Consider the following 16,063-nt stretch of genomic DNA (forward strand, 5'->3'; position numbering starts at 1 on the left):
CAGATAGGCCAGTATGTAAATTCTATAGTAGTTTCAAATGGTCTCTATTTTACAGATAAGCCACTGACTATATCATTTTTGTAGGACCCTTAATTTGAATATATGTAGAGGTGGAATGGTATTATTGAAGTATGATAGACCATATATCCGTATAATAATACATAATAACTCCATATATCATTTATAAGAAGGGGATGGTTTCTTGCACAATTTAGAGCAAACCGAAACAACTCACTAATTTGTGGTAAATTTGTAAAAAAAAAAAAGAAAAAAAAAGTGTGAATACAAACCAAATGTTATTGATACCATGAAACTGTTGTTCCATAAGATAAGCAGGCTACCCTGCTATGTATTTTTTTTATTCCCCCCTCCCCCTTAAGTATGTGAACGTAAACGTGATCCACGATCACTTCCGTAGACTACATTATTAAATGCGTTTATTTGCGTTATGCCTAACAGGGAAGTCCTCTCCTCCTCGTTCACCTTATTGCACCAAAACCTTATTCGGCCGCGACATTTTTATTTTCCTTTGCTAAACTTTTAAGAAATAGCCTAATAGTCAACAGGCTATGCTGTTGTAGATGGATTGACGTTACAACTGTACGATATACATATTCAGCTGTCTTCACATGAGTGAGGGAAGACGGAGAGAAGAAACGGAACGGAATTATATCTAACTCTTTTGAAATGTTTATAGCTGACTTTTATTGAGTTTGTGAACGGTAAGTTATTGATATCCTAAATATGTCTGATATTGTAGTTAAATTATGCAATAACTACACAGAAGATCGATTTTTATCAAACATTCAAGTTTTAATCGTTTTGGCAGCCTGTTGGTGCGTTCACTGCGCAATCGAAAGTGCTTTCTTCAGTTGAAGTTCGTCAACAATTTATAAGATCAAATATTTTTAGAATACAACTACCAACACTGTCATATAATTGTAATTTATATCAACATGCATAAGCAGATCCATGATTATTCAGGGTATGATTATTTAAGGTCGGCCTTCCTCACTCTGTTTATGTCTTGACGTTATGTCTTGAGTTGTCTCTATGTTCTGCTATTCTAGGCCGACATGAAGTTCTCAAACTAGTGATTTTCAGTAGTCTAACTTATTTAAAATCATCATGGTTATGATCACTGTGGCTTATTAACCCATTATTATATGGTTGTTAACCCTAAGTAGTTTAACTGTAAGAAGTACAGTGTAAGAATAAGTAAGTACCATAGGCTAGCTACACTGTACTTACAGGAATAATTCAACATTAGCCTAGGCCACTGTAATGTAAAGTGTCACCAGTGGTTGCTGTTGTTGTTGTTGTTGTCTGAGTTGCATGTGTATCAGGCCTACAATCATGATTGATTGTATGGTTTTCAAAACCCCCCTTTTTATTGAATGAACAAATGCATGTAAAAACAATTTATCTTACCCTACCATCCAGTGTTGTTTGGTCTCGAGACCATACATTGAATGTCTCGGTCTTGTATCAGTGTCGGATACATTGACTAAGTCTCCTCGTAATTTCTTCCTGAGACCAGCGGAGTAAAAAACGAATAATTACACTATATATACAAAAGTACAGTTGTTTTTCACCCACTCCACAATTTTCTTGTTAACGAACTATAGTTTTGGGAAGTCGGTTAGAACATCTACTTTGTGCATGACACAAGTCGTTTTTCCAACAATTGTTTACAGACAGATTATTTCACTTATAATTCACCGTATCACAATTGCAGTTGGTCAGAAGTTTACATACACTAGGTTGGCTGTGCCTTTTAAACAGCTTGGAAAATTCCAGAAAATGATGACATGGCTTTAGAAGCTGCTGATAGGCTAATTGACATAATTTGAGTCAATTGGAGGTGTATCTGTGGATGTATTTCAAGGCCTACTTTCAAACTCAGTGCCTCTTTGCTTGACATCATGGGAAAATCAAAAGAAATCAGCCAAGACCTCAGAAAAAAAATGGTAGACCTCCACAAGTCTGGTTAATCCTTGGGAGCAATTTCCAAACGCCTGAAGGGTCCAGTGCATCTGTACAAACAAAAGTATGCAAGTATAAACACCATGGGACCACGCAGCCGACATACCGCTCAGGAAGGAGATGCGTTCTGTCTCCTAGAGATGAACGTACTTTGGTGCGAAAAGTGCAAATCAATCCCAGAACAACAGCAAAGGACCTTGTGAAGAGGCTGGAGGAAACAGGTACAAAAGTATCTATATCCACAGTAAAACGAGTCCTATATCGACATAACCTGAAAGGTTGCTCAGCAAGGAAGAAGCCACTGCTTGAAAACCGCCATAAAAAAGCCAGACTACGGTTTGCAACTGCACATGGGGACAAAGGTTGTACTTTTTGGAGAAATGTCCTCTGGTCTGATGAAACACAAATAGAACAGTTTGGCCATAATGACCATCGTTATGTTTGGAGGAAAAAGGAGGATGCTTGCAAGCCGAAGAACACCATCCCACCGTGAAGCACGGGGGTGGCAGCATCATGTTGTGGAGGTGCTTTGCTGCAGGAGGGACTGGTGCACTTCACAAAATAGATGGCATCATGAGGAAGTAAAATTATGTGGATATATTAAAGCAACATCTCAAGACATCAGTCAGGAAGTTAAAGCTTGGTCGCAAATGGGTCTTCCAAATGGACAATGACCCCAAGCATACTTCCAAAGTTGTGGCAAAATGGCTTAAGGACAACAAAGTTAAGGTATTGGAGTGGCCATCAAAGCCCTGACCTCAATCCTATAGAAAATTTGTGGGCAAAACTGAAAAAGCGTGTGCGAGCATGGAGGCCTACAAACCTGACTCAGTTACACCAGCTCTGTCAGGAGGAATGGGCCAAAATTCACCCAACTTATTGTGGGAAGCTTGTAGAAGTCTACCCGAAACGTTTGACCCAAGTTAAACAATTTAAAGGCAACCAAATTTGCTACCAAATACTAATTGAGTGTATGTAACCTTCTGACCCACTGGGAATGTGATGAAATAAATAAAAGCTGAAATAAATCATTCTCTCTACTATTATTTTGACATTTCACATTCTTAAAATAAAGTGGGGATCCTAACTGACGTAAGACAGGGAATTTTTACGAGGATTAAATGTCAGGAATTGTGAAAAACTGAGGTTAAATGTATTTGGCTAAGGTGTATGTAAACTTCCGACTTCAAATGTATGTGGACAACCTTTCAAATTCGTGGATTTTGCTATTTCAGCCACACCCACTGCTGACATGCGTCTAAAATCGAGCACAGCCTCAGCCATGCAGTCTCCATGAAAAAACATTGTCAGTAGAATGTTCTTACTGAAGAGCTCAGAGACTTTCAACGTGGCACCGTCAGGGATGGTACCTTGACAGCAAGTCAGTTCATCACATTTCTGCGCTGCTAGAGCTGCCCTGATCAACTGTAAGTAGGAGCAACAACGGCTCAGCCGCGAAGTGGTAGACCACACAAGCTCACAGAACGGGACCGACAAGTGCTGAAGCTCGTAGCGCGTAAAAATAATCTGTTCTCGGTTGCAACACTCACTACCGAGTTCCAAACTGCCTCTGGTAGCAACGTCAGCACAATAACTGTTCGTTGGGAGCTTCATGAAGTGGTTTTCCATGGCCGAGCAGCCGCACTTAAGCCTAAGATCCCCATGCGCAATGCCAAGCGTCGACTGAAGGGGTGTAAAGCTCGCAGCCATTGGACTCTGGAGCAGTGGAAAAGTGTTCTCTGGAGTGATGAATCACGCTTCACCATCTGGCAGTTGGATGGACGAATCTGGGTTTGACAGATGCCAGGAGAACGCTACCTGCCCCAATGCATAGTGCCAACTGTAATGTTTGGTGGAGGAGGAATAATGGTCTGGCACTGTTTTTCATTGTTCAGGTAGGGCCCTTAGTTTCAGTGAAGGGAAATCTTAACACTACAGCATACAATGACATTCTAGGTGATTCTGTGCTTCCAACTTTGTGGCAACAGTTTGGGGAAGGCCCTTTCCTGTTTCAGTATGACAATGCCCCCATGCACAAAGCGAGGTCCACACAGAAATGGTTTGTCGAGATCGGCTTGGAAGAACTTGACTTGCCTGCACAGAGCCCTGGCCTCAACCCCATCGAACACCTTTGGGATGAATTGGATCGCTGACTGCGAGCCAGGCCTAATCTCCCAACATCAGTGCCCGACCTTAATAATGCTCTTGTGGCTGAATGGAAGCAAGTCCCTGCAGCAATGTTTCAACATCTAGTGGAAAGCCTTCCCAGAAGAGTGGAGGATGTTACAGCAGCAAAGGGGGACCAACTCCATATTAATGCCCATGATTTTGAAATGAGATGTTCGATGAGCAGGTGTCCACATACTTTTGGTGATGTAGTATATCGGCTTCATTCATTCAGCGCATAAAAGCGATTCGCCAGGCAAAATATATACACCCTTTTCTTGAAACAATATTATCTTATCGCCTATTGAAACCTTGGATTCCTACTTTAATAGTAACATTACTGTCCTTTACTTTAATTAAAAAATATCCTCAAACTTTGTCAGAATTTCGTTGACTCGCTGGTAGGGAAGAGTGGAGGAAATAGTTTGACATTTGCAAGCTCACTATTAGTAAGGGTTGACAGAAGGTAATATTAACAGGCTTTATGTTATTCCCTATTATAGACATGTTTGCACAGTAGCAAACCTATAGGACATAGGCCTTCAGTGTGTGATTGGACCTAGGCCTTCAGTGTCTGACAGGCTCCTGATGCTGAAAGGACAGCAACCGTAATACCAGCGCACTCATGTAAGAGAGTGCACTTTTTTTTAATCACAAAAGGCCAGTGGTGTAGTAGAGGCTATACGCAGGTATAAGCCATATACCCACTTTGTTTTTCAGTGGGCATTGCCTATACTCACTTCTTAATCACTTCTGTTACGTATCAAAGTAATTTAGTGGAGGTATACGACTTATTAATTATGTAGTACAATAGAGAAATCATGCACGAAGTAACCTACACAATTGCAAAGCATGTGAAATATATTCACATCCGTGCAGCACACATAGCCTAGTTTCAGCAGAATATAATCTGCAGGCAGCAAGAGCATGCAGCTCTCAACTGGTTGTCACATGGAGCAGCTCACAGAATAATGACATCGGTAGCTGGTAGGTAGGAAAGAATTAAAGGGCAATTACACCCTCCAAAAATATATTTGTCAATTTTTCCAAGACCTCAAAAATGGTCTCATGATGTGGTTTAAGCATTGTTGTGGACTTAGAAAATCACATTTCTGTCATTTTTTGTATTTTATTTTAAAAAGTGTGATTTTGACAGTGAAAATCTGAAAAATCTATAGGAAAATCTAGGATTTTTCACACAGGGCACCTTACCTTCACACAGGACCCACTTCTCCAGGCACCGCTACACTACTGCATAGGGCAGATGGAAAGACAGCAGTCTTATCACTCTGAGATAATAAGTTAGTAGGTCCCAATCATAAGAATACAAAAACACAACCATTAGGCTAAGCATTTCCCAATCTCAATTTACAACTATTACTTCACATTGCAAAAAACATTTCACATTTTGCACCAAAGGTGATGTAAAGTTTAAATGCAACAATGTTTCACACACAAGTTATTTTCAAAGCGATGGCTAACAACAGCATGAGAGTTGCAATAATTAACACAGTTCCACTCACCACATGATGATAATTTGAAACTTATTTTTGAAAGTTATTCTTGAAAAGGGAGAAGCTAACAAATTAGCAACAACGTCCTCTTCGATAACACCTGGTGCAGCTGCTGCAAACTAGCCTACAACAAAAGCTAGCTAGCTAGACTGTGGGAAAACTACTTCTAGCTATTGCACAGTGACCTGTTGGCCGTCGAGAAGGCAGAAGTTTCCATGTTTTCGTAAAAACGGTCCCACCCATTACGAGTCAATGTAATTGGTTGATTCCACTGTCACTCCAAAATGTGGGGTGACACTAATACAGTTGAATGGCAGATGCCTTCAATCAAGCTTCTGATGGCCTAGCCAATGACAGACATAGCTAGCTGAGACCACCAAAGAAAAATCCTGATTGAATTTTTTTGCTAACCCTTTCCTTTCTAACAAAAACTGAAAAGATTGAATCAGAACATAATTGAAAATAATAATATTATTATTATTATTTTTTAATTATTTTATAAATCCTTAGCCTTTCTCTGAAAGCATAGATGGCCCTCATTGTTCCCCACTGTCTTTGGGTTAGTAGAAATTTGTAGAGTGGCTCTATTTGCAATCGGCATGCATTTTTTTCGCCATTCTGAATGTGTAAAGAATAAATGTCCATACAGTATGTTCTTCTGAAATATGAACACAGAAATATTGGACATTTTGAACTTTTATTATGTTGATGATTTGACAAAATTACAGTCATGGTCTTGCATTGGACTCACATTTTTCTGGTGTCTGTCTTGACTCTGTTTCGGACCTCTCGCTCCCCTCCTGGTATTGGTCTTGAGTCGGTCTCACCCCCCTCCGGTCTTGGTCTTGACTCGTACTCGATTCGCCCCGGTCTTGATCTTGAATCAGTCTCGCTTTAAGTGGTCTCGAACACAACACTGATATCCTAATTGAAGTAAACTAACAGACAAATAATACTTCCACTGCTACTTACAGCTATTTCACTTCACATCTACCTGTAGTTAAATAATTATACATATATTCCTAATTTCCTCTTTCCACAAGTGCTGGATTGTCACCCACAGTGGCCAATCCACCATTCATTCTGGGTTTGATACCATTCTGGTATGAATGCATGACTGTAAATTTGTATTGGGACTATGTATTGTATTTTTTTTTTTTTTAAAGACTAGGGGACATAACATGTAAACCAGTTATTTTTTCAAACAAAAATCATTTACATCCAGTGATTTATAAAGTTCTCAATGAATATGTACAGTTTTCATATATAAATAGGACATATGGAATGTCATTTACACAAACACAAGGCAGGTAAAGGTAGAGCACATCCTCCGATAATTCTTATTTAGAAATCGTTCAATAATTATTTACTGGGCAATACAGCAAGCTTGTTATAATATGTAGCTGCTATTTTAGATGGAACTCAACATGTCAGCTGTGTGTTCTCTCAAATGTCTAATAAATGAGTCTTTATAAACCAAGGTTGAAGCAAAGCAGATACTGGTTTGTATGTAACATCACGGAGAAGAAAAAATACCTTTTTTTATTTTTTATCCCCTTTTCTCCTCAATTTTCGTGGTATCCATTCGCTAGTAATTACTATCTTGTCTCATCTCTACAACTCCCGTACGGGCTCGGGAGAGACGAAGGTCGAAAGCCATGGGTCCTCCGAAGCACAACCCAACCAAGCCGCACTGCTTCTTAACACAGCGCGCCTCCAACCCGGAAGCCAGCCGCACCAATGTGTCGGAGGAAACACCGTGCACCCGCCCCCCTCGGTTAGCGCACACTGCGCCCGGCCCGCCACAGGAGTCGCTGGAGCGCGATGAGACAAGGATATCCCTACCGGCCAAACCCTCCCTAACCCGGACGACGCTAAGCCAATTGTGCGTCGCCCCACGGACCTCCCGGTCGCGGCCGGCTGCGACAGAGCCTGGGCGCGAACCCAGAGACCACTGCGCCACCCGGGAGGCCAAAAAATACCTTCTAAATAATGGGCCATTTAGTTTTATTACGTTTTATATTAAGAACCTATGCATATCCCAATGTTGTGATAGTTACCACTCGGATACAGTACATAAATAACAATGTTAATAATTTTATAATAAAATATTAAAAGTGCAAGCTTAACACTTGCGGTGTACAAACTTAACATGATGAACAGGAAGGACATTTTTAGACTGAAGGAACCATTTATTAGAATGTAGGTTTACACCTACTACCTATATGGGTTGCTGTCTGGAATGAGGGGGGATGTCACATATTAGCCATTTTCAGTTTGACAAAGTGATATGTTTTGGACCAAAGTTTCCAATATGAGACCAATTTGAGTGATAGTACCCCAACTGGTAGGTACAGTATCTTTGTAAACCTTGTGTGTTGTATGTATACTTCAATGCCAGACCTGACTTATACACCATTGACAGTAGGCTACCTCAGGGATACACCAAACATGGTTGATAAGGAGAAACATTGTTAGTATCATCGTTAGGCCTAGGCCCAGATTTAGAAGTTTCTAGGAACTTAAATGTGCTTTTGAGTCATCGTCCAATCACAGATCCTTTCCTTAGAAATCCAAGAACTCGAGCACATTGCATACATACTCATTGAGCAATAATGCTTGGTGCAGGTTCAGACATAGCAAACTATGTTTATTTTGCAGTGGGAGGTCACATCACAGTGTTCTTAAATCACTTTGGCACATTTATCAGGCACAAGTGGTTCTGGATTTGCCGTTGGCAAAAACAGAGATTTCTGCACATGCATGATCCACTAGCCTAATTCCAGTGTTGGGGAATGGGGAGTAGTGAACTACATGCAGTTCAACTAGTAATTTTAATAACTTTTTAAATTTTGAGGTAGCTTGGTGGTAGTTCCAACTATATACACTACTGTTTGGGGTCACTTAGAAATGTCCTTGTTTTTGAAAGAAAAGCACATTTATTGTCCATTAAAATAACATCAAATTGATCAGAAATACAGTGTAGACATTGTTAATGTTGTAAATTACTATTGTAGCTGGAAACGGCAGATTTTTTATGGAACATATACATAGGCGTACAGCCCATTATCAGCAACCATCCCTCCTGTGTTCCAATTGCACTTTGTGCTAGCTAATCTAACTTTTAAAGGCTAATTGATCATTAGAAAACCATTTTGCAATTATGTTAGCATAACTGAAAACTGTTGTTCTGATTAAAGAAGAAATAAAACTGGCCTTCTTTAGAATAGTTGAGTATCTGTAGCATCAGCATTTCTAGGTTCGATTACAGGCTCAAAATGGCCAGAAACAAGGAACTTTCTTCTGAAACTCGTCAGTCTATTTTTGTTCTGAGAAATTCCATGCGAGAAATTGCCAAGAAACTGAAGATCTCGTACGACGCTGTGTACTACTCCCTTCACAGAACAGCGCAAACTGGCTCTAACCAGAATAGAAAGAGGAGTGGGAGGCCCTGATGCACAACTGAGCAAGAGGACAAGTACATTAGAGTGTCTAGTTTGAGAAACAGCAAGTCCTCAGCTTCATTAAATAGAACCCACAAAACACCAGTCTTAACGTCAACAGTGAAGAGGCGACTCCGGGATGCTGGCCTTCTAGGCAGAGTTCCTCTGTTCAGTCTGTGTTCTTTTGCCCATCTTAATCATTTTATTGGCCAGTCTGAGATGTGGCTTTTTCTTTGCAACTCTACCTAAGTGACCCCAAAGTTTTGAATGGTAGTGTACATTCAAATCTTGGTAGTGTTTTCTGTAGTTAATTACTTTTTTGCCATGTAGTGGTGTAGCTAACTAGTGGAACTACACACAACTTTTTTTTCAAAAATAAAATTACATATGTATAAAGTAGGCAAGAATTTCCTTCTTTTCTGGCATCAGACCTGCCTAATTCTCACAAGAAACACTTTTTGTGTGCCGAATCTCACTTTTTTTCTTTAATAGGCTAAATCCCACATACTGTTACCATTTGACTACAGAGTGATCTGCAATTTGTAGCCTATGAGATTTCAGATTTAGATATTATATTTTTTCACGAGGTTGTTTGGAAGTATCGAACTGTAACTTTAGTTAAGTAAACTATATTTTTCTTAAAGGTTGTACAGTAATTTCATGTTATTTTTTCTGGAGGGGAGTGACATGCAGCTATTTAGGCAAGCTATATGTAGCCTACACAGCATATCAAACAAGCAAGACACAGACAGTCAGTCAATAGCGATTTACTGTTATTTTTTCATCATCATTGCGAACATTGGCTAAACAGGAGGCAGACTGCTGGCTATACAGTGCATTCAGAAAGTATTCAGACCCATTGACATTTACATAAGTATTCAGATTTAGGTATAGGTGACTTGGGGGGGTTGTATAGCTCACCATTGGTAGAACCGCCACTGATTACAGCCTTGAGTTTTTTGGAGGTATAACGCTACAAGCTTAGCACAGCTGTATTTGGGGAGTCTCTCCCAGTCTTCACTGCATATCCTCTAAAGCTCTGTCAGGTTGGATGGGGACCGTTGCTGCACAGGTCTCACCAGAGATGTTCAATCGGGTTCAAGTCCGAGCTCTGGCTGGGCCACTCAAGGACATTCAGAGACTTGTCCCGAAGCCACTCCTGTGTTGTCTTGGCTGTGTGCTTAAGATCAATGTCCTGTTGGAAGGTGAACCTTCGCCCCAGTCTGAAGTCCTGAGCACTCTGTAGCAGGTTTTCATCAAGGATCTCTTTGTACTTTGCTCCGTTCGTCTTTCCCTCAATCCTGAATAGTCTCCCAGTCTCCCTGCCACTGAAAAACATCCCCACAGCATGATGCTGCCACCACCATGCTTCACTGTAGGGATGGTGCCAGGTTTCCGCCAGACGTGACTGTCATGGTTCCACCTGTCACCAGTGGGCGGCAGAGACCGTCCTAGAGACATTAACGACACTCAGGTGTCTCCAATTTACTCATTATGGTTTCTCTGTTAAAAGAAGTGTGTTTTCTGTTGTCCTTTGCAGAAGCTTGAAATGTTTACCTTGTGTGTTTGTTTCCTGAGTGAGGTTTTGGAGACTTAGTGGGATTTTTTTCTCAAATGTACTGTGATCTTGCGGCTACTGTTTCTCAGTAAAGTAATATGTTTATCCTTAACCACTGATTCCTCGTCTGGTCTCTTCTCTGCACCTGGGTCCAACCTTACCACGTCACAGTGACGCTTGGCATTCAGGCCAAAGAGTTCAATCTTGGTTTCATCAGACCAGAGAAGCTTGAGTCCTGTAGGTGCCTTTTGGCAAACTCCAAGCAGGCTGTTGTGCCTTTTATTGAGGAGTGGCTTCTGTCTGGCCTCTCTACCATAAATGCCTGATTGCTCAGTTTGGCCGGGCGATTGCTCAGTTTAGCCGGTTCCAAACTTCTTCCATTTAAGAATGATGGAGGCTGCTGTGTTCTTGGGCACCTTCAATGCTGCAGAAATGTTTTGGTACCCTTCCCCAGATCTGTTCCTCGACACAATCCTGTCTCGGAGCTCTACGGACAATTCCTTTGACTTCACGGCTTGGTTTTTGCTCTGACAACAGTTGGACCTTATAAAGACAGGTGTGAGCCTTTCCAAATCCAGTCCAATCAATTTAATTTATCACAGGTGTACTCCAATGAAGTTGTGAAACATCTCAAGGATGATCAATGGAAACCGGATGGACCTGAGCTCAATTTCGAGTCTCATAGTAAAAGGTCTGAATACTTAAGTAGGGTATTTCTGTTTTTAATACATTTCTAAAAACCTGTTTTTGCTTTCTCATTATGGGGTATTGTTGTAGATTGATAAACTAATTTCATCCGTTTTAGAACAAGGCTGTAATGTAAAAATATTTTGAAAAAGTCAAGTGGTCTCAATACTTTACAAATGCACTGTATATATTTTTGGAACCTTCGGTCAAATCGCAGCTGTTCTGAAATTTGAGGCAGAGAGATAGGCTACATCATTCTATCGACCAAATTGGTTGAGGGTTCAGAAGAGGGTGAGTAAAGAGAGAAACGTGTCACGATCGTCTATGGGTGAGAGAGGACCAAGGCGCAGCGTGTGCAAAATACATTCTCTTTTATTTAGAGAAGGGAAAACACGAAACGAACACTGAATACAAACTAAACAAAACAACAAACGACCGTGAAGCTAAATGACGTAAGTGCATAGACAAGCAACAAACGTTTAACATAGACAATTACCCACAAAACCCCAATGCCTATGACTGCCTTAAATATGGCTCTCAATCAGAGACAATGAACCACAGCTGCCTCTAATTGAGAACCAATCTAGGCAGCCATAGACATACAAACACCTAGACAAGACACTGACCCCTTTACCATACAAAACCCCTAGACAATACAAAAACACATACATTCCCCATGTCACACCCTGACCTAACTAAAAAACATAAAGAAAACAAAGAATACTAAGGCCAGGGCGTGACAGTACCCCCCCCCCCAAAGGTGCGGACTCCGACCGCACAACCTGACATTGAAGGGGAGGGTCCGGGGTGGGCCTTATTATGGCGGCGGCTCGGGTGCGGGACGTGGCCCCCACTCCACCATTGTCAATACCCGCTTTGGTGGCGCCTCTGGAGCGGCGACCCTTGTAGGAAGTCCCGGACTGAAGACCATCCCAGAGGGCGCCACCGGACGGATGGGTAGCTCCGGACTGAGGGGTAGCTCCGGACTGAGGGGTAGCTCCGGACTGAGGGACGGCAGCTCCGGACTGAGGGACGGCAGCTCCGGACTGAGGGACGGCAGCTCATGGCTGGCTGACGGATCTGGCTGCTCATGGCTGGCTGACGGATCTGGCTGCTCATGGCTGGCTGACGGATCTGGCCGCTCATGGCTGGCTGACGGATCTGGCCGCTCATGGCTGGCTGACGGATCTGGCTGCTCATGGCTGGCTGACGGATCTGGCTGCTCATGGCTGGCTGACGGATCTGGCTGCTCATGGCTGGCTGACGGATCTGGCTGCTCATGGCTGGCTGAGCAGATGGATGGCTCAGATGGGGCTGGGCAGACGGGCAGTTCAGGCGCCGCTGGGCAGACGGCAGACTCTGGCCGACTGAGGCGCACTGTAGGCCTGGTGCGTGGCGCCGGAAATACCGGACCGTGCAGGCGTACTGGCTCCCTTGAGCACTGAGCCTGCCCAACCTTACCTGGTTGTATGCTCCCCGTCGCCCGACCAGTGCGGGGAGGTGGAATAACCCGCACCGGGCTATGTAGGCGAACCGGGGACACCATGCGTAAGGCTGGTGCCATGTAAGCCGGCCCGAGGAGACGCACTGGTGGCCAGATGCGTTGGGCCGGCTTCATGACATCCGGCTCAATCCTCAATCTAGCCCTGCCAGTGCGGGGAGGTGGAATAACCCGCACCGGGCTATGAACACGTACAGGAGACACCATGCGCTCTACTGCGTAACACGGTGTCTGCCCGTACTCTCGCTCTCCACGGTAAGTACAGGGAGTATGCGCAGGTCTCCTACCTGACTTCGCCACACTCCCTTTTAGCCTCCCCCCCCCCCCCCCCCCAAGAAATTTTTGGGTTGTACTCGCGGGCTTCCAGCCTTGCTTCCGTGCTGCCTCCTCATATCGCCTCCTCTCGGCTTTAGCTGCCTCCAGCTCTTCACGAGGGAGGCGATATTCTCCCGGTTGTGCCCAAGGTCCCTTTCCATCCAATATCTCCTCCCATGTCCATGAATCCTTTATGCGCTGCTCCCGTTGCTGCTTTACACGCCGCTTGGTCCGATTCTGGTGGGTAATTCTGTCACGATCGTCTATGGGTGAGAGAGAGGACCAAGGCGCAGCGTGTGCAAAATACATTCTCTTTTATTTAGAGAAGGGAAAACACGAAACGAACACTGAATACAAACTAATCAAAACAACAAACGACCGTGAAGCTAAATGACGTAAGTGCATAGACAAGCAACAAACGCTCAACATAGACAATTACCCACAAAACCCCAATGCCTATGACTGCCTTAAATATGGCTCTCAATCAGAGACAATGAACCACAGCTGCCTCTAATTGAGAACCAATCTAGGCAGTCATAGACATACAAACACCTAGACAAGACACTGACCCCTTTACCATACAAAACCCCTAGACAATACAAAAACACATACATTCCCCATGTCACACCCTGACCTAACTAAAAAACATAAAGAAAACAAAGAATACTAAGGCCAGGGCGTGACAAAACGTGTGTGTATAATAACACACTTTTTCTTTGCAACTCTGCATAGAAGGCCAGCATCCCGGAGTTGATGTTATTTTAATGGACAAAAAAAATGTGCTTTTCTTTCAAAAAACAAGGACATTTCTAAGTGACCTCAAACTTTTGAACGGTAGTGTATATAGTTTGTATTTGTTTGTTGTCTTCAGTCAATTGCAAATGTGCTTCGTGTTTTGGAACATGAGCCATTTCGATGATCTGTTTAGAATTTCGTGAGTTGTAGCACATACTTGTGAAAATGGCACCAAAGTGATGAAGAAAAACTGTATTAAAGCTCTATCTCCCATCATAACACAACAATAATCCAGCAGTGTATGTGTGTGTGTATGTGTGTGCGTGTGTGTGTGTGCATGTGTATGTGCTCATGCATGCATTGTGTGTGTGTGCACTGGCTCACGTGCGCGGTGGCGTGTGTGTGTGTGTCTATTTGAGCTGTTTGTGGTTTGAGAAGTTAATTAGGAAATCTGAATAATTATGTAATCCTAGAAAGTTCTTGCTAAACTCAACATTTCCTCATCTCCTTACATCAATTTCAACCTGTATCAAGTTCCGGTCAAAGGGACATGAAATTATTTAATAGTTTGTAATTGTCACGACTTCCGCCGAAGTCGGTCCCTCTTCTTGTTCGGGCGGCGTTCGGCGGTCGACGTCACCAGGCCATCGCCGATCCACTTTTCATTTTCCATTTGTTTTGTCTTTGTTTTACACACCTGGTTTCAATTCCCCAATTACATGTTCATTATTTTACCCTCTGTTTTCCCCATGGTTTTTGTGAGTGATTGTTTTAGTGTAAGTTCGGTCCGATGTTTGTGGGCTTGGTATTACTTCATGTATTTGGAGATTTTGAGTAAACTTCATTGTGTTACTCATCTCTGCTGTCCTGCGCCTGACTCCTCTGCACCAGCTACACCCAGAACCTTACAGTAATTCACATATCTTATCAGGCTTTTATTGTTCACCTGTTAACTGAGAAGTAACTGTTTATTCTATAGGATACCAATGGTGTATAGGTGATCTAATGTATGATAGGTGATACCAGTGACATGATGTACTATGATTGCATACTTTGATTGCATACAGTGTCTCAAAACTCTGAGTGGTCCACAATGTGGTTTTTAAATCTGTATTGTGTACTGTAATATTTTGGATTGACACCTAAGTAACATGTTCTAACTCTAGGAGTGAAGAGCAGGAGGTTCCCACTAACACTGGACAGGATGAGAGTGTCCTCGTAGAGCTGCCTTTGAGCTGCTGCCTTCCTAAAGTCTTCAGAAGAGTAATTGTCTTAACACCGGTCAGTGAGTCAGAAAGCACAGTAAAAAGGTATGTTTGGATTAGTCTGATGTTTTTAATCATTTATGTATGGTGATGGCAGACAAATGTCCATCCTATTCTATTATATGGCCACGAAGAGATCTATCTCTGTTTATCAGATCCACATGCTCAAATGCTTTGAGTAGCATACATTATTATGCCAAATGTTTTGGTTAAGCTAAACAAACCAGCATTCATCTACTTACAGTTGAAGTCGGAAGTTTACATGCACTTAGGTTGGAGTCATTAAAACTTGTTTTTCAACCACTCCACAAATTTCTTGTTAACAAACTATAGTTTTGGCAAGTCGGTTAGGACATCTACTTTGTGCATGACACAAGTCATTTTCCCAACAATTGTTTACAGACATATTATTTCACTTATCACACTCTATCACAATTCCAGTGTGTCAGAAGCTTACATACACTAAGTTGACTGTGCTTTTAAACAGCTTGGAAAATTCCAGAAAATGATGTCATGTCTTTAGCAGCTAATTTGAGTCAATTGGAGGTGTACCTGTGGGTGTATTTCAAGGCCTACCTTCAAACTCAGTGCCTCTTTGCTTGACATCATGGGAAAATCTAAAGAAATCAGCCAAGACTAATTGTAGACCTCCACAAGTCTGGTTCATCCTTGGGAGTAATTTCCAAATGCCTGAAGGTACCACGTTCATCTGTATAAACAATAGTATGCAAGTATAAACACCATGACACCATGCAGCTGTCATACCGCTGAGGAAGGAGACGCGTTCTGTCTCCTAGAGATGAACGTACTTTGGTGCGAAAAGTGCAAATCAATCCCAGAACAACAGCAAAGGACTTGTGAAGATGCTGGAGGAAACAGGTACAAAAGTATCT

The 16,063-nt window shown here is 42.3% G+C and overlaps 1 protein-coding gene across 2 annotated transcripts in view; it reads left to right on the plus strand.

Annotated features, from left to right (window-relative positions):
• Positions 1–398: 398 nt before the first annotated feature.
• The window catches only part of stat6 (signal transducer and activator of transcription 6, interleukin-4 induced), a 65,827-nt gene continuing 50,162 nt past the window's right edge, over positions 399–16,063 (plus strand). The window contains exons 1-2 of one of the 2 annotated variants that reach the window (XM_039010457.1): positions 399–722; positions 15,072–15,215. The gene's annotated coding sequence lies outside the window, so the exon portion shown is untranslated. The remainder of the gene's footprint in view (positions 723–15,071; positions 15,216–16,063) is intronic. The other variant, XM_039010458.1, reaches the window with a different exon arrangement.

Source organism: Salvelinus namaycush, chromosome 16 (genome assembly GCF_016432855.1).
Source record: "Salvelinus namaycush isolate Seneca chromosome 16, SaNama_1.0, whole genome shotgun sequence".
Classification (NCBI taxonomy): domain Eukaryota; kingdom Metazoa; phylum Chordata; class Actinopteri; order Salmoniformes; family Salmonidae; genus Salvelinus; species Salvelinus namaycush.